Source organism: Salvelinus sp. IW2-2015, linkage group LG1 (assembly GCF_002910315.2).
Source record: "Salvelinus sp. IW2-2015 linkage group LG1, ASM291031v2, whole genome shotgun sequence".
NCBI lineage: Eukaryota > Metazoa > Chordata > Actinopteri > Salmoniformes > Salmonidae > Salvelinus > Salvelinus sp. IW2-2015.
In genome coordinates this window covers 28,122,079-28,141,008 of record NC_036838.1, presented here as the reverse complement: position 1 = coordinate 28,141,008, position 18,930 = coordinate 28,122,079, and the positions used below count along the sequence as shown (strand labels likewise).

Below are 18,930 nucleotides of genomic sequence, written 5' to 3'. Positions count from 1 at the left end.
TAATAAAATTCGAGTGTTACATTTATTTTGGTAATAGTTTTGTGAAAAACAGTCCAGCACTGCAAAGTTTAATGCAGAAAATACCAACATAATTAAGCATGTAGCAAATATTTTATTAAATGTACAAACACCAGAACATTATGTATATAACAAAAAGCCATTACAGCATAGTCAAGTCAAACATAAATCAAACACAGCTGCCTTGCCATTATTTTTCAGTCCAACCGATTATCACCAAGATTAGGGTTTTAAATTCAAAAGCTTCAATTGAACAATTTCCATACATCTTCCTCTATTTTGAATAATTATGTTTTTATACTATAAAAAACAACCAGTGCAGAATGGCAACATGTCATTCTCTTACACCACTGGGGCGACCATGGTCCGGTCTGTCATCTAGTGTGGTGGACAGAGTAATGATCAGTAGCCCCATGCTCTGGAGGCCTGCTGAGAACGGCCTGTCCCTGTCCCAGTCCCTGTCCTGTGGCTGTGCTGCTGTGGAGAACACTCTCTATCCTGTGGATCCTGGCAGCATTCAAGATATTTACAGGCTTCTGCTCTGCCAGCTCAGCTGACAGCCTGCCAATACACTCCATCTGTCAATAACAATACAAAGAGCTGGAAATGAATCTGGAATGACCACAACATGGGAAAAATCGTTGCACAATATGGCATGGTTATTATATACTTGACTTGCAATAAATTCTGACTGCTCTGTTTTCATAGCTGAAGATTTATGGCTCACATGAAAATGACACCTCCAGAGGAATGCATGCTAAATCAAAGCCATCAGTTTAGTTATTCATTTAGAAGTGGATAGGAAACCAATGAAAAAAGTATTACTTCAATGATTGGTTCTGGTTCTGGTTTTCTTTATGGACTGGTGTAACGGCAGTCTAAGTCGTCCTCCTCATCGGACGAGGAGAGGCGAGAAGGATCGGAGGACCAATGTACAGCGTGGTAAGTTTCCATGATTTAATAACATGAAAACAATATACAATTACAAAATAACAAAACAAACTAACCGTCACAGTCCCGTGTGGCACAAACACTGACACAGAAAACAACCACCCACAAAATCCCAACACAAAACAAGCCACCTATATGATTCTCAATCAGGGACAACGATTGACAGCTGCCTCTGATTGAGAACCATATTAGGCTGAACACAGAAACAGACAAACTAGACACACAACATAGAATGCCCACCCAGCTCACGTCCTGACCAACACTAAAACAAGCAAAACACATAAGCACTATGGTCAGGACGTGACAACTGGTGAATAGCCGGTACTTTTTTTTCTCTCCATTTTTTTCTCTCTTCATAAACACCACCATTGTTTTTGTTAATAAATCCTTAATTACTCTGCCTTAAAAGACATTGTGGCCCTTACATATATACCAATGACCGCAGCATCTTCCCTTCAAGTCTTACCTCATCCAGCCCTTGACTGATTGTGTTCCTCTCCGCAGTCTCTCCCTCACTTCCACTCATCTTCAGCCAGCTTCTCAAAACCTCTTCAAGTCTTAGCTACAGTGGCTTGCAAAAGTATTCACCCCCCTTGGCATTTTTTCAATTTTGTTGCCTTACAACCTGAAATTAAAATGGATTTTTGGTGGTGGTTTGTATCATTTGATTTACACAACATGCCTACCACTTTGAAGATGCAAAAATATTTTTTATTGTGAAACAAACAAGACAAAAAACAAAAAAAGTGTGCATAACTATTCACGCCCCAAAGTCAACACATTGTAGAACCACCTTTTGCAGCAATTACAGCTGCAAGTCTCTTGGGTGACTCTATAAGCTTGGCACATCTAGCCACTGGGATTTTTACCCATTCTTCAAGGCAAAACTGCTCCAGCTCCTTCAAGTTGGATGGGTTCCGCTGGTGTACAGCAATCATTAAGTCATACCACAGATTCTCAATTGGATTGAGGTCTGGGCTTTGACGAGGCCATTCCAAGACATTTAAATGTTTCCCCTTAAACCACTCAAGTGTTGCTTCAGCAGTATACTTAGGGTCATTGTCCTCTGTCCCAGTTTCAAATCTCTGGAAGACTGAAACAGGTTTCCCTCAAGAATTTCCCTGTATTTAGCGCTATCCATCATTCCTTCAATTCTGACCAGTTTCCCAGTCCCTGCCGATGAAAAACATCCCCACAGCATGATGCTGCCACCACCATGCTTCACTGTGGGGATGGTGTTCTTGGGGTGATGATAAGTGTTGGGTTTGCGCCAGACATAGCATTTTCCTTGATGGCCAAAAAGCTCAATTTTTGTCTTATCTGACCAGAGTACCTTCTTCCATATGTTTGGGGAGTATCCCACATGCCTTTTGGCGAACAAAGTGTTTCCTTATTTTTTTCTTTAAGCAATGGCTTTTTCAGGCCACGCTTCTATAAAGCCCAGCTCTGTGGAGTGTACGGCTTAAAGTGGTCCTATGGACAGATACTCCAATCTCCGCTGTGGAGCTTTGCAGCTCCTTCAGGGTTATCTTTGGTCTCTTTGTTGCCTCTCTGATTAATGCCCTCCTTGCCTGGTCCATGAGTTTTGGTGGGCGGCCCTCTCTTGGCAGATTTGTTGTGGTGCCATATTCTATCCATTTTTAAATAATGGATTTAAATGGTGCTCCGTGGGATGTTCAAAGTTTCTAATATTTTTTTTATAACCCAACCCTGATCGRTAAACCCTAAAAATAATTTCACTTCACCAATTTGGACTATTTTGTYTATGTCCATTACATGAAATCCAAATAAAAATYTATTTAAATTACAGGTTGTAATGCAACAAAATAGGAAAAAACGCTAAGGGGAATGAATACTTTTGCAAGGCCCTAGAAACACACACACACAAATCCACCAGAATGTATAAACAAGGTCTATCAGAAATGTTAATCATAGACCTGTGGGTCCTTACTGGAGTTGCTTGCAGTCCTGTTGGAAGCYCTGCATGTCCAGGTGGATATTGAGCAGCTCTCTGGTCCAGACTAAGGTGGGATCCACATCCTCAGTTAACACATCTTCTACATCAGCCTCTGGCTGTTGATGGAGGATGGTGAACTCATTGGGGGGCAGTAGTGAGGAGTCTGACCCATGAGCCACTAGGCTGCCTTAGCTAGAATTTTTTTTATATTGCAAGAAAGAAAAATCTTATTCAAAACAAACACACATGTTTTTGAAATATAGTAACCGCTACCTTAGTTTGAGTGTGGGTGGTCATGAATGAGGAGTGGGGTAGTCTGGTCWACTGATCCATAATGTGGGGCTGTTGGGAGACTGAGATGGGGGCGCTGGGCGTGCCAGCATGGGACTGATGGGGAGGGAGGCTGCAGCAGGGTGGAGGCTCGCTGTCACTGGGACCTGGGTTGGAGGTGGTAGAGGAGTTGCAGGTGGTAGCAGTTCTTTGACCGGGGAGTACAGCAGAACTCTAGGACGTCGTGGTTGTCATCTGGAAGCACGCACCGCCACCCTGCACACAGAGAGAGTTACTGTAAGACTCCCAAGGATTGGAGACATAGGGCCAGTTTCCCAGACAAACATTAAGCCTTGCCCTGGAGTAAAAAGGGATTTGAATTGAGATTCTCCATGTATTCGGAAAACCCTCCCCGTAAGGTTTAGGGTCTGATGTTGACATAGTGGCCACCAGTACAGGTGGTTGAGTGTGCGGTCTCTCGCTCCCTGCGCCACTGAGTCTATGTCCGGCTGTGGGTGAGGCCCTCTGCACCAGGGCTGGGCAAACAGGTCACACTCTGGACCATTACACTGGATCTTCGCAGCTAGCTAGCTGCTACCGAGTGGCTATCACCCTTGTCCAGAAGCATGCACCAGTTAGCCTCAAGCTAGCCTCGAGCTAGGCCCATCTCCCGGCTAGCAAATGAAGTACACCAACTACAATACCTCTCTTGACAATAAGCCWGGACCCTTTGTCGACACGGAGCCCCYCCGATCTATCACAACTGGTCTGCCGACGTAATTCGGCCGATGTGCTCTCAACCGGCCTCTGCGTCGTGGATGTTGGTGATGATCCATCTGCTAGCCCCGGCCCGCTAGCTTCCTGAACGCCGTGTCTCCCGCTCGCCTAGTGTAGTAATCGACTACCCAACGGCTCCCTATTTCATCTATTGCTGCTCATTGGACCCTATGATCACTCGGCTACACAGCTGATGCCTGCTGGACTGTTCATTAACACGGTACTTCATCTTGTTTATCTGTCGGCCCCAGCCTCGAACTCAGGCCCTGCATGTAGCTAACTGACCCTCTCTGCCCATTCATCGTCATTTACCCATTGCTGTTGTCTTAGCTGTTTCCCCGTTGTGGTCTTAGCTCTCCCAATCAACACCTGTGATTGCTTTATGCCTCTCTCTAATGTCAATATGCCTTGTATACTGTTGTTTAGGGCAGCTCTCGTTGTTTTATTTTACTGCGGAGCCACTAGTCCTGCTCAACATGCCTCAGATAGCCCCCTTGTCCCACCCCCACACATGCAGAGACCACACCTAGCTTAACTGGCGCCTCCAGAGATGCAACCTCTCTCATCGTCACTCAATGCCTAGGTTTACAACCACTGTACTCGCACCCTACCATACCCTTGTCTGTACACTATGCCCTGAATCTATCCTACCACACCCAGAAATCTGCTCCTTTAATTCTCTCTTCCCAAAGCACTAGACGACCAGTTCTTATAGCCTTTAGCCGTACCCTCATCCTACTCCTCCTCTGTTAATGTAGAGGTTAACCCAGGCCCTGCAGCCTCCAGCATCACTCCTGTTCCCCAGGAACTCTCATTTATTGACTTCTGCTACCGTAAAAGCCTTGGGTTTATGCATGTTAACATCAGAAGCCTCCTCCCTAAGTTTGCTTTATTCACTGCTTTAGCACACTCRGCCAACCCTGATGTCCTAGCCGTGTCTGAATCCTGGCTTAGGAATGCCACCAAAAATTCTGAAATTTCCATCCCCAATTACAACATTTTCCGTCAAGACAGAACTGCTAAAGGGGTCGGAATTGCAACCTACTGTAGAGATAGCCTGCAGAGTTCTCATACTATCCAGGTCTATGCCCAAACAGTTCGAGATTCTACTTTTAAAGATCCATCTCTCCAGAAATAAGTCCCTCACTATTGCCGCTTGTTATAGACCCCCCCTCAGCTCCCAGCTATGCCCTGGACACCATATGTGAATTGATTGCCCCCCATCTATCGTCAGAGTTCGTACTGCTAGGTGACCTAAATTGGGATATGCTTAACACCCCGGCCATCCTACAATCTATGCTAGATGCCCTCAATCTCACACAAATTGTCAAGGAACCTACCAGGTACAACCCCAAATCCGTAAACACGGGCACCCTCATAGATATCATCCTGACCGACTTGCCCTCTAAATACACCTCTGCTGTTTTCAACCAGGATCTCAGCGATCACTGCCTCATTGTCTGCGTCCGTCATGGGTCCACGGTCAAACGACCACGCCTCATCACTGTCAAACACTCCCTTAAACACTTCTGCGAGCAGGCCTTTCTAAATCGACCTGTCCCGGGTATCCTGGAAGGATATTGACCTCATCCCATCAGTAGAGGATGCCTGGTTGTTCTTTAAAAGTGGGAATAGTCCCCGCGATATGAAACTTTTCAGGGAAGTCAGAAACCAATACACAGTCAGTTAGGAAAGCAAAGGCTTGCTTTTTCAAACAGAATTTTGCATCCTGCAGGACGAATTCCAAAAGGTTTGGCCGTCTTTCCTTCCAGTTCCCTGCTGCCAATGACTGGAACGAATAGCAAAAAAATCACTGAAGCTGGAGACTCATATCTCCCTCACATCTTAAATAAGCATGCCCCATTCAAGAAATGTAGAACTAAGAACAGATTAGCCCTCGGTTCACTCCAGACTTGACTGCCCTTGACCAGCACAAAAACACCCTGTGGCATACTGCACTAGCATCGAATAGTCCCTGTGATATGCAACTTTTCAGGGAAGTCAGGAACCAATACACACAGTCAGATAGGAAAGCAAKGGCTAGCTTTTTGAAACAGAATTGTGCATCCTGCAGCACTAATTCCAAAAAGTTTTGGTACACTGTAAAGTCCATGGAGAATAAGAGTACCTCCTCCCAGCTGCCCACTGCACTGAGACTAGGAAACACTGTCACCACTGATAAAGTGGATTTCAATAAGCATCTCTACAGCTGGCSATGCTTTCCACCTGGCTACCCCAACCCCGGGCCAACAGCTCTGCACCCCCCGCAGCAACTGGCCCAAGCCCCCCCGCTTCTCCTTCACCCAAATCCAGACAACTGATGTTCTGYRGGAGCMGCAAAATCTTGATCRCTACWAATCAGCTGGACTAGAAAATCTGGACCCTCTCTACCTAAAATGATCCGCCGCCATTGTTGCAACCCCTATTACTAGTCTGTTCAACCTCTCGTATCGTCTGAGATTCCTAAAGACTGGAACGCAGTCGCGGTTATCCCCCTCTTCAAAGGGGGAGACACTCTAGACCCAAACTGTTACAGACCTATATCCATCCTGCCCTGTCTTTCTGAAGTCTTCGAAAGCTAAGTGAACAAACAGATCACCGACCATTTCGAATCCCACCGTACCTTCTCCGCTATGGAATCTAGTTTCCGAGCTGGTCACGTGTGCACCTCAGCCACACTCAAGGTCCTAAACAACTAAATAACCGCCATCGATAAAAGACAGTACTGCGCAGCCATCTTCATCGACCTTGCCAAGGCTTTCGACTCTTGTCAATCACCGTATTCTTATCGGCAGACTCAACAGCCTTGGTTTCTCTAATGACTGCCTCGCCTGGTTCACCAACTACTTCTCAGAGTTCAGTGTGTCAAATCGGAGGGCCTGTTGTCCGGACCTCTGGCAGTCTCTATGGGGATGCCACAGGGTTCAATTCTCGGGCTGACTCTTTTCTCTGTATATATCAATGATGTCGCTCTTGCTGCTGGTGATTATCTGATCCACCTCTACGCAGACGTCACCATTCTGTAAACATCTGGCCCTTCTTTGGACACTTATCAAACCTCCAAACGAACTTCAACGCCATACAACACAAGTCCTTCCGTGGCCTCCAACTGCTCTTAAATGCTAGTAAAACAAAATGCATGCTCTTCAACCTATCGCTGCCCGCACCCGCCCACCCGACTAGCATCACTACTCTGGACGGTTCTGACTTAGAATATGTGGACAACTATAAATACCTAGGTGTCTGGCTAGACTGTAAACTCTCCTTCCAGACTCATATTAAGCATCTCCAATCCAAAATTAAATCTAGAATCGGCTTCCTATTTCGCAACAAAGCCTCCTTCACTCATGCTGCCAAACATACCCTCGTAAAACTGACCATCCTACCGATCGTTGACGGCGATGTAATTTACAAAATAGCCTCAAACACTCTACTCAGCAAATTGGATGCAGTCTATCACAGTGCCATCCACTGCGACCTGTTTGCTCTTGTTGGCTGGTACTCGCTACATATTCGTCGCCAAACCCACTGGCTCCAGGTCATCTATAAGTCTTTGCTAGGTAAAGCTCCACCTTATCTCAGCTCACTGGTCACCATAGCAACACCCACCCATAGCACACGCTCCAGCAGGTATATTTCACTGGTCATCCCCAAAGCCAACACCCACTTTGGCCGCCTTTCCTTCCAGTCCCCTGCTGCCAATGACTGGAACGAATTTCAAAAATCACTGAAGCTGGAGACATATCTCCCTCACTAACTTTAAGCGTCAGCTGTCAAAGCAGCTTGCCGATCGCTGCAGCTGTACAACTACAATGGGGAGAACAAGTATTTGATACACTGCCGATTTTGCAGGTTTTCCTACTTACAAAGCATGTAGTGGTCTGTAATTTTTATCATAGGTACACTTCAACTGTGAGAGACGGAATCTAAAACAAAAATCCAGAAAAATCACATTGTATCAAATACTTGTTCTCCCCACTGTACCTACCCCATCCCCAAATTTGTTTTTCTTCTCTTTTGCACACCAGTATTTCTACTTGCACATCTTCAGATGCACATATATCACTCTAGTGTTAATTGCTAAATTGTAATTACTTCGCCACTATTGGCCTATTTATTGCCTAACCTCCTACCTTCATTTTGCACACACTGTATACAGATTTTTCTATTGTGTTATTGACTTAACGTTTGTTTATCCCATGTGTAACGCTGTTGTTTTTGTCGCACTGCTTTGCTTCATCTTGGCCAGGTTGCAGTTGTAAATGAGAACTTGTTCTCAACTGGCCTACCTGGTTAAATAAAAATTTGTTTTTTTAAACCTCACTGCTGTCTGTTTCCACTGCAACACCACCCCTGGAGACACCGAGAAGAACTCTGTAGAGCACAAAAAAGACAGGCTTGATACAGTTCCACACAGACAAGACACACTAGAATAATAAAACACAGCATCTGCTCACACACATCTGCTCCTGGCTGTGCAGTGCTATGTTGGTGSAGAAGCTGCCCATGTGAGCGSCGTGGGCCACCCCTTTCCTCAGAAGCTGGTCTCTATAGAACTGGRAGCCTGCGCCAGCCTCTCCTGCTTCCGGTGCTGCTCCGCGACCCACAGCCTCCAGCACCTGGAACAGAACACACCAGGGTATCTTCCATCTTATTCAGTGTGTCTGAGGAGTATACACTATTCTATACGTTTCCACTCTATTCACCAGGGGACGTCTCATTCATTATGTCTATCGAGTCCCTTTCATATCCTTATTCCAGCTGTGGCCTGGATATCATCAATGAGGAAAATAGGTCTCTGACTTTACACCCATTAGCCTGYTCACAGAGCCGTTTGTGCGGTCTTGCTAACTCCTATGGTCATTGGAAAGACAGCACAAACAGATCTGGACCCAGGCTGTACATTAACAAGGTCAGCAGTTGTAATCATACAGACAAACAGAGACAGGGATAATATTTCATGTGTTTTAGTTAGGCTGAAGGCCAGCTGCCAGTGAAGTATGTGTCCAGGTGTTACCTTGGCCTGCAGACTGAGGGACCAATGCCAGAGGGCCAGTTCTGTCTGCTCAGCCGCTCTCCTTCTGTGCTGCAGCTGTGCAGGCCAGGGAAGAAAAACACAGTTACATAACAGCCAGGAGTTCACCCCGACACTCAGCTCACAGATGGATCATAGAAAGAGATCATTAAAGCCAAGAAACATCCGAAAACACTATTTTTCAATTAAATCATTGTATTTTAAAGTAACTTGAACACAATTTCTCACATAAGTCTTGGTAAGTTGACCTTTAATATTTGAAATAACTATGTTAAAACAGCAATAACCTCACCACAATGTTCCAGCATGCAAAAAAAAAGAAAAGAAAAAAAGCTGGCATGTATTGTTTCAAATCAAATTTTATTTGTCACATGCGCCGAATACAACAGGTGTAGASCTTACAGTGAAATGCTTACTTACAAGCCCTTAACCAACGACGCAGTTAAGAAAATACCAAAAAAAAATTAAATTAAGAAAGTAGTAAGAGATAAGAAAAACAAATAATATGGAGCAGCAGTGAATAACAATAGCGGGGCTATATACAGGGGGTACCGATTCAGAGTCAATGTGCGGGGAACTGGTGTCGAGGTAATTAACATAATTATGTACATGCAGGTAGGGTTGTTAAAGTGGCTATGCATAGATAATAACAGACAGTAATAGCAGCGCGGGGGGGTGCAAATAGTATAGGTAGCCATTTGATTAGCTGGTCAGGAGTCTTATGGCTAGAAGCTGTTTAGAAGCCTTTTGGACCTAGACTTGGCGCTTCGGTACCGCTTGCCGTGCGGTAGCAGAGAGAACAGTCTATGACCATTTTTAGGGCCTTCATCTGACACCGCCTGGTATAGAGGTCCTGGATGGCAAGAAGCTTGGCCCCAGTGATTACTGGGCCGTACGCACTACCCTCTGTAGTGCCTTGCGGTTGGAGGCCGAGCAGTTGCCATACCAGGCAGTGATGCAACCCGTCAGGATGCTCTCGATGGTGCAGCTYTAGAACCTTTTGAGGATCTGAGGACCCATGGCAAATCTTTTCAGTCTCCTGAGGGGGAATAGGTTTTGTTGTGCCCTCTTCACGACTGTCTTGGTGTGCTTAGACCATGTTAGTTTGTTGTTGATGGGGACGCCAAGGAACGTGAAAATCTCAACCTGCTCCACTACAGCCCTGTCGATGAGAATGGGGGCGTGCTCGGTCCTCCTTTTCCTYTAGTCCACAATCATCTCCTTTGTCTTGATCACGTTGAGGGAGAGGTTGTTGTCCTTGTGTAACCGATTTGAAATGGCTAGCTAGTTAGCGGGGTGCGCGCTAATAGCATTTCAATCGGTGACGTCATTCGCTCTGAGGCCTTGAAGTAGTTGTTCCCCTTGSTCCGCAAGGGCCGCGGCTTTTGTGGCGCGATGGGTAACGATGCTTCGTGGGTGTCAGTTGTTGATGTGTGCAGAGGGTCCCTGGTTCAAGCCCAGGTAGGGGTGAGGAGAGGTCATGGCCAGGTCTCTGACCTTCTATAGGCTGTCTCATCATTGTCAGTGATCAGGCTGTTGTCATCGGCAAACTTAATGATGGTGTTGGAGTTGTGCCTGGCCGTGCAGTAATGAGTGAACAGGGAGTACAGGAGGGGCCCCCGTGTTTTTTTATTTATTTATTTTTATTTTATTTTACCGTTATTTTACCAGGTAAGTTGACTGAGAACACGTTCTCATTTGCAGCAACAACCTGGGGAATAGTTACAGGGGAGAGGAGGGGGATGAATGAGCCAATTATAAACTGGGGATTATTAGGTGACCAAGATGGTTTGAGGGCCAGATTGGGAATTTAGCCAGGACACCGGGGTTAACACCCCTACTCTTACGATAAGTGCCATGGTACCTTTAATGACCTCAGAGTCAGGACACCCGTTTAACGTCCCATCCGAAAGACAGCACCCTACACAGGGCAGTGTCCCCAATCACTGCCCTGGGGCATTGGGATATTTTTTAGACCAGAGGAAAGAGTGCCTCCTACTGGCCCTCCAACACCACTTCCAGCAGCATCTGGTCTCCCATCCAGGGACTGACCAGGACTGACCCTGCTTAGCTTCAGAAGCAAGCCAACAGTGGTATGCAGGGTGGTATGCTGCTGGCTAATAGTGTTGAGGATCAGCGTGGCAGATGTGTTGTTACCTACCCTTACCACCTGGGGGCGGCCCGTCTCAACATTGAGTGTCCCGTTTCTTGCATCACCTAAATAAGGACCACATGAAAAACACAATATTAAACACAGACTAACATAGGATCAGAATGTATCAAACACCACACAACAGACTCGAACGCAGTACCTTATAGCTCTGCTGATGCTGCCGGTACATAGTCCACAATCTGAACATACTGCAAAGAAGAGAGTGGTGCCTTTTGGTTTTCTCCATGCCTGTACTCTCCTCCACAACCGCTCTGCTTCGCTCCCGCCATCTCCTTGAAAGTCCCCTGCTGCCTCACTGAGACATACAGAATGGTGGCAGTAGGCTTCAAATTTCAGTGGAGGCTTCATTCAATGCGTCAGGAGACTGATCTAACAGAAAATAGCATCGAATAATGAACAATTTGTCTTCATCTTAGTATCTCTTTACCTTTATCCATGCGACTCGGAGCCCTGCTCACTGCCGGTGACGGTTTGACACAGGATGTGGCTTTCCTCCATGCCAACAGCACCTATAGGAAAATAAATTACATTTGTTGGTGYGTATTTCACACTGGCTTGAGCAGTATTTGCAGTCAGAATCAGTRGTGGTGACAGTTCTGATAACATACGAAGCAGTAGAAATAAATTAGAAGCTAAGTCATTGAGCTTCTATAAAACTTTCAATGAAGCCTGAGACTTTATCATAGGTAATAGATAGAGCTGCTCTAACACCTTAGCCTGAACAGTGCCGGTAGTGGTTCTCTGCCCTCTTCTCACTGCTCCTGGCTGCTGCAGTCTCCTTCCACACATGCAGAACCCTCCTGGGAAGACGTAATACAAGAGTCGGTCAGAAAGATTACCAAAATCAACATTCCAAGTAAGAGACGGTGGATAAAGAGATTGAGATGGTGGATCCATTTGGGTTGATACTGGAGGAAGTCATGCTGATGCAAGCTGTAGCGCTCCTCTACAAGCTCATCGACCTGCTGTGTCTGGAGGTGATGCCACCACAGGGGATCATAGGCAGAGAGATTACAGCACGTCCCCTCGGACACAAACAAACAAGGCAGGGTGGAGCCTATTCTGCGAGGAGCATCAATCAGGTCAGACGACACATGATGACCAAATGAATGAACAATAGAAAAGTTAACTAACAACATTCAGAACAGTTAACGTATAAATAGGGATGGGCAACTTTGAGGGGTGCATACACACATCCATACCCACACATGCAGTCAGAGCCGGCCCGAGCCTTTTGGCGGGGCCCCACCTCGTGAGCAAAACATTTTAGTGCCCCCCCCCCCTCTTGACAGCGGAGAGATTTTTGTTGTTGTTTAAGTTTTAAAGTTAATTTCCTGCAATGCTACAGATTTTGACACGGGGCGGAGAGAAATGTTAGCAGTTTTTAATATGATATCTGAGTGAGTGACTCCCAAAATCAAATGGGGGCCCCCTCGTTGGTAATTCGACCATGATAAATACAAGTTTAGATAGCACGCCGCTAGACTAACTTATCAATCTAATACATTTTAGCTGACATGGGCTAATTGAGTGACTCTCAGTGACATAAGATAAACTGATGATGCAAAACCAAATTTCAAAGCTGCACCTTGTGTATTCTACTATTCTAACTGTCAAACGTTCAGACCCAGAGTTCCTAAAGAAATATATATATATTTATAGCCCATCCGTGATGTATATGATGTGAGCTCTGTTGTGCCTTCCAGGCCTGTAAGGTGTGTTTGAGAAGTCTGACTCATGCCATGAAGACAATCTGATCCAGCCTGCTGTTCTTCTCTCCTCTGTGCTGGACACACTGACATCACAAAGAATGTAGGATTACTCTGGAGAAACCAAACAGAGCAAGGCTAATGGTAACTATGCTGTACCTCACTCCAGCRACTCAGGGCGCGTCACACACAACACACATTCCCATGTCGACCTGCCTGCTCCTCTCGGTTTTGCCTTAAGAGATACATAAAAACCAAACACACTTGAAGGATTAACCAAAATCTCAAAAGGGTCTAATCAAATCCTGTTAAGAACACACCCGTCTACGTCTTTCTGAACCAGTTGGTCCCCAACAGTCAGCGTGAGTAGCAGGTGGTCATTAACATGCATTATAACCACAAGACAAATATCATCCTGATCCTCACTGATATTTTACAGTCAGTCGTACAGTACCTGTCCCGGATCATGGTGACGTTGTCCTTCCACTGGCTCAGTGTGTTGTGGACTACAGTATGGTGGTCCAGTATGTCAGAGGCTCTCCGTTTCTCCTTCCTCACCTTCCACTGCCAGTGGTGCCAGGCTCTAGTCAAACACCACCTCTATTCATGCAGCAAGGCCCAAAGGGCAGGACAGCTGGGCTCTGTCTGGGTGTATGGCTGTACCATGATGGTGTGTGTGTGTGTGTGTGTGTGTGTGTGTGTGTGTGTGTGTGTGTGTGTGTGTGTGTCGGGACAGCTGTTCTCCTATCCTCTCAGCCAGCCTCTGCTCCTTTCTCTCCTCTGAATGTCCCCACCAGGTGTAAAAGGCCCAGGTGTACTGACGCTGCCCACAGACGGTTAGAGTGTGTCACACATTAAGACAAATGTCATCATCATCACCACAAGGCTAGCTATATGTATTCATAAATGTAGCCCAGGACCCTTTAAAAAAAAAAAATGGAATAGTAGTATGCTGATCTAGGATCAGTTTTGCTTTTCAGATCATAATTCATAAGATCACATGGACTGGGTGGACCTGATCCTAGATCAGCACTAGTTCAGAAACAGGATGTGATTATGGGGTTGTGTCGTCTCGCCTCTCCCTGTGCTGTTTCCTCTGGCAGGTAAACTCAGCCCAGGAGTTCAGACACTGTGGAAAGACGTGGTTCGCAAACCAGGCCTGAGCACYACGCTCCAGACCCTACAACCACACACAGTAATGTACAGGTAACTGCCAAAATAACAGAACCACTTGAGTAATAAAGTGCATTGAAAGCAGGTGCTTCTACACAGGWGTGGTTATAAGTTGATTAAGCAATTAACATCCCATCATGCTTAGGGTCACYTACAAAAATGCTTGGCAGGCCATTATTTTAGCTACCATAGCTATGCCTCCATAGTATAACAATGCCCCCATTTATAAGGCACAAGCGGTCACTGAATGCTTTGARGATCATGAAAATMATGTCAACCGTATGCCATGGACATCTCAGTCCCCAGATCACAACCCAATTGAACACTTATGAGAGATTCAGAGTGGCGCTTGAGACAGCGTTTTCCCACCATCAACAAAGTACGAAATTATAGAATTTTGCGTGGAAGAATGCTGTCGTATCCCTCCAATAGAGTTCCAGACACTTGCAGAATCTACACCAACTGAAGGTGCATTGAAGCTGTTCTGGCTRGTGGTGGAGTCAACGCCCTATTGAGACACTTTATGTTGGRGGTTCCTTTATTTTGACAGTTACATYTAGGTGTGTGTGTACCTGCATGTGTCAGTGCTCAACAAGCCGCTCTCTCCAGTGATTCAAGCAGTAGCTCTGTAGTGACGTGCGGTCCAGAGAAACTACTTTCAGAATTACTCTTCTAATAACACACTAGTTGTCTGGGAAGTCAAAAAAACATGTGCATGGACAGTGTCGCTGAAATTTGCCAAAAGGAGCCTGCCAACCTGTTGTGGGTGTGTGTAATCTGCATCAGTGTCTGAAGTACCCCATCTTCAGCTTCCTCCAGACGTTGCTGCCAGAGTATCCAATACCTGCCTGTAAGATACGGAGAAAACACATAACATAGCAGATGTGGTACTAACTCCGGAACAATTCAATTCAAATAACTATTATTTCCTGGGAGGGAACTTCATGTGTGATGATGAATGGTACATACAAGACGCATAACAACATAGAACACAAAAACATGTAGGATACAGTATAAAGGATTAGAAGCAATCACAGGGTATATACACACATGTATACAAATAAAACCTTCAAATTGTACTGATACTAATGCAGGGTGAATATACAAACATGYATATTATAGTACTGTAGCAGCATAACTCTTACAGTGTGATGATGACGCTGGACAGCGATGTTCTTGTTGAGTCGATGAGTATCTGAGCGATATTAAGGGCCAGACTTCTCAGACCAGCGTGCTGCAGACAGAACAAATTAGAGACAGAAAGTGAAGGAATTACTCTGTGGTACAGCAACTTGTCTATGGACCGAGTAGTGCAGAAATAATTCAGAAGTGCTTTGCTCCATGTCACCAATAGATGGCGGTGTTGGTGTTAACTTGCTGCTGCCTGATCTCTCTGACTCCTGCATGCACAACTCCACATCTGCACATAAGCTCAGGAAATTCACTTAATCTTCTTGCAATATGTTGCGAAGTATGATGTTGAGGTGGATGAGGGCACATGAAGTTTACCATAAGGTGAGGATTCTTAATGTTGTTCTTGCAATAGTGTGTGACTTCACATCGGTCAGTGTGTGTGTGGTAGGATAGTGTCTCCAGCGCTCCAGTGGCCTGCGCTGTATGCTGAATTGTGCCAGATGGTCAACACCCTGCTCTCTGTCCACCTCTCTCTGTAGTCCACATCTCCACACATACCAATACCTCAGGACCAAGCGGAGTTGCCAGGCTCGCACAGCAACAGCTGAAACACAGGAGGTCGACCAATACATGAGGATAAACAACAACAGAAAGCAATGGTAATGTGAATGCAAGTTCTAGAGGACAACAGGCAGGATCTGTAGTATGTTTGAGACAACCCAAGTTTGGCTACAATTGTCAATATAAGTTTCTGATATCCTAAATTGGGAGTATATTATCCTGGACCATGAATGTCATCCAGTGATTGTAATAAGAGGTACAGTAGTACACATGATTAACAGAAGATGGCACCTTGTGGTTTCCTCTTAGCTTGGCGGAGGTGAACGTAGCTTATCCAGGCATGAACATAGTGCCTATGACAGAATAACAATGCATCATACCTCCCAGTCTGCCACATAGTCCACACCCAACTGTATTGMGGAAACACACATCAGCAGTAACACAGGCTGCCCCCTCCCCTTTTACTCACAAATTATTATATTGTCAAACACATATATAAATCACTCACGCAATGACTGTATGTAGGATGCTCACTAACCTCCCAGAGGCAGTGTATTGTTCCTAATTCAAAGTAATTTCAAATAAAATTTACAAAAATAGCATTTATCAGTCGTAATGCCTCACCGTAGAGRTGTGAGTTTCTGGAACTGAAGAGCAGATTATTGCATCCTGTGTTTCATCCTCATGTACACTTCCCAGCTGTCCCAAGCCACATGCAGACACCGCCTCTCAGCTGTCATACAGGAGCAACTCTTGTTCCTGCTGTGACACAACATGCCCTGCCAGCCATTACTGCTGGAGTCCATCATTTTCAGAAGAGAAACATTCATCCTGATTAAAACCAAAACCACAATCATGCCAGTCCATACCAAAACATGTTGCTTTTTTTTGTAATAATGTCATTTCCACAAACAGACTTTCTCCGTAAGTACTGATGGGCATGTATGGTCACCCCACAGCTGAGCAGCAGGTAGAGGGTAAAGCCAGACACTGACCTGTAATGGCACTCTGCCCTCACTGTGAGCCTCAACTCCCTCCTAGCTGTCCACCACTCATCCTTCCAGCTCCACCCTGCSATGTGAGACCTACAGATTGGACAAGGTAACATTCTTCCAGTTAGCGAACTCAGGCTACACACAGTGGATATATTAACAGCATAGCATCAAGAGCTTAACCAATGTTATTTCCCCACCATTTGGAATTTACATTGTAATGCATTATAAATTCAAGCAGTGATGTAATCTGTCTAATCTATAGGGTATTCCTGAGAAAGTGCACCTGGCTTTGTAAGGATGAACCCATCCAAAGGTCTTCTGCATCCATAGTTTGAGGAACTCCTTGCAAGGTGCCTGGAAGAAAGACCGACTTCAGGGATGGCCAACTCCAGTCACTAAACATACAGTACATMAAATCAGTGGTTCCCAACGTTTTTCGGTTACTGTACCACCAACTGAAGTMTGCTCTGGTCAGGGGGTACCCCTGAAATACGTCCTCGTGTACATTCTACCCGTAGGCTTATGGTCTCATGAGTCTTCTCAAGTACCCCCTGTGGATAGGTCAAGTACKCCCAGGGGTACATGTATTTGTGGTTAGTGCCATTTCGAATCCTTGGGACGTCCTAGCCCTTGATCGTGACTCTCAGTTCCATTACATAACACATAAGAGTCATTGGACTCTAATATTTTTTTATTTGAAGGATTCTTTCTCGCTGATAAAAGATAAGGGCAATARGTTTCMAAAGCCGTATCGCAAGCGATGATTATTGACGTTTCTAAAACAACGCGTCGGGATTGTAGCTAGTTCAGGTGAGGTAGACTTGGGCGAAGCTAATTAGCCGGAAACTGTAGATCGAAGGCAGAACATCGCCTAGAGTTTGAGAGCTACACCTACCCATTTTAACATGTTATCTTCAAATGGGGTAGGGACGTCCCAGGGATTCCAGATAGAAAATGCATTTTATTTGAAGGGGGTACTTCTCACCTTATTTTCGGCTCCTTGTCTTCCGCCTTGGTTCCAGGTGTATCCGACTTTATAACTGGATATAGCATTGAGTGGAGCTCCTTTTGTACCAGATGTTTGGTTTTTGGGTTCCTCTACCTCTGGAAGTCATTGCCACAACAGTTGCCTAGCTAACTACCTGAGAACACTAACGTTACTCACTAGCTCGAACTACTGGCTGTCATTCAGATTACTAACTTCTTCAACTAGCCGAACAGAAATCACCCTTTCATTATCTTCATATTAATAACGTAGCTACCATTACATTTTCTTAATTCCCTAACTAGTTTCACGTCTATAGCTAGGTTTCCAACCAATTTGGGGCCGATTTTCATGCGAATAACCTCAAATCTGCCTAAAACAATATGCATTTCCCACCAGAGATGTTTTAATCAAACCAAAGATTATGGAAAACTGACAAGACTACATGTCTCTTCGCCCTAACAATGGGAGTCGTTGTTCACAAAGTGGCACGGCTGGCTGTCTAGTTCCCGCCTATTCTTTGGATTGGTGGATACATCTATTTATTGTAATTTGTTTTTAATATTCGATGAGGGTTGTTAACTTCAACCGCCTGTATTCAATGACGAGAGATTATATGCTACAGCCACATTACATGAATACGACGCTAAACCATCTCGAGACAACTCGAATTTAAAGTGTTTTTTTTCTCAAAGTTGCTGGGATGTCACGTGTCCAACTTATATCAGTATACGCGTAACAATTTAAGCATTACGAAACTTCTATTCGATCAAATAAACCTCAGGTAGAAAATAAGCCATTACATTTTCGTTGAACAAATTCAACACTCGCGGTTTTATTTTCGCTGACATTTTTTGGGCTGAGTAAACCCTCTCGTTTAGCCTTTTCCTCTGTGATTTGTCGCCACATATGGTTTGTTTACGTTTCCTCTGTTGTGGTTAGATGGGGTAGGCCTACATCTCCATCCAGTGGTCGTGTCGGGGAAAACAGCTGTTGACAACCGAAGCATTAGCTAACTCTAACACTTTTTCATAACCTGCTACATTAATTCACATATCCTGCTGCGTTAGTTCTCGTAACCTGCCACGTTAATTATCCTAACCTGCGACGTTAATTATCCRGACTGCTTTGTAWACAAACCATCTGTGCCCAAAATCATCAGTATCACCACACCTGTTAAATTAGCTATCTT

At 45.1% G+C, this 18,930-nt stretch overlaps 1 long non-coding RNA gene across 18 annotated transcripts; it reads right to left on the bottom strand.

Annotated features, from left to right (window-relative positions):
- Positions 1–92: 92 nt before the first annotated feature.
- On the bottom strand, positions 93–18,734 carry LOC111964086 (uncharacterized). 18 transcript variants are annotated; one of them, XR_011479889.1, is made up of 18 exons: positions 17,739–18,734; positions 17,037–17,107; positions 16,754–16,843; positions 16,383–16,520; positions 16,050–16,111; positions 15,209–15,801; positions 13,345–14,911; positions 11,893–11,981; positions 11,609–11,690; positions 11,321–11,476; positions 11,170–11,225; positions 8,991–9,065; positions 8,435–8,592; positions 8,298–8,347; positions 3,200–3,472; positions 1,436–3,042; positions 844–909; positions 93–596 (listed from the first exon to the last, which is right to left on the bottom strand). It is a non-coding gene; the product is annotated as an uncharacterized lncRNA (long non-coding RNA). The 18 variants fall into 18 exon arrangements; XR_011479892.1 differs by having other exon boundaries at positions 844–906; XR_011479887.1 differs by having other exon boundaries at positions 844–3,042; positions 15,209–15,297; positions 15,573–15,801; positions 17,739–18,730.
- Between the last annotated feature and the right edge of the window lie 196 nt (positions 18,735–18,930).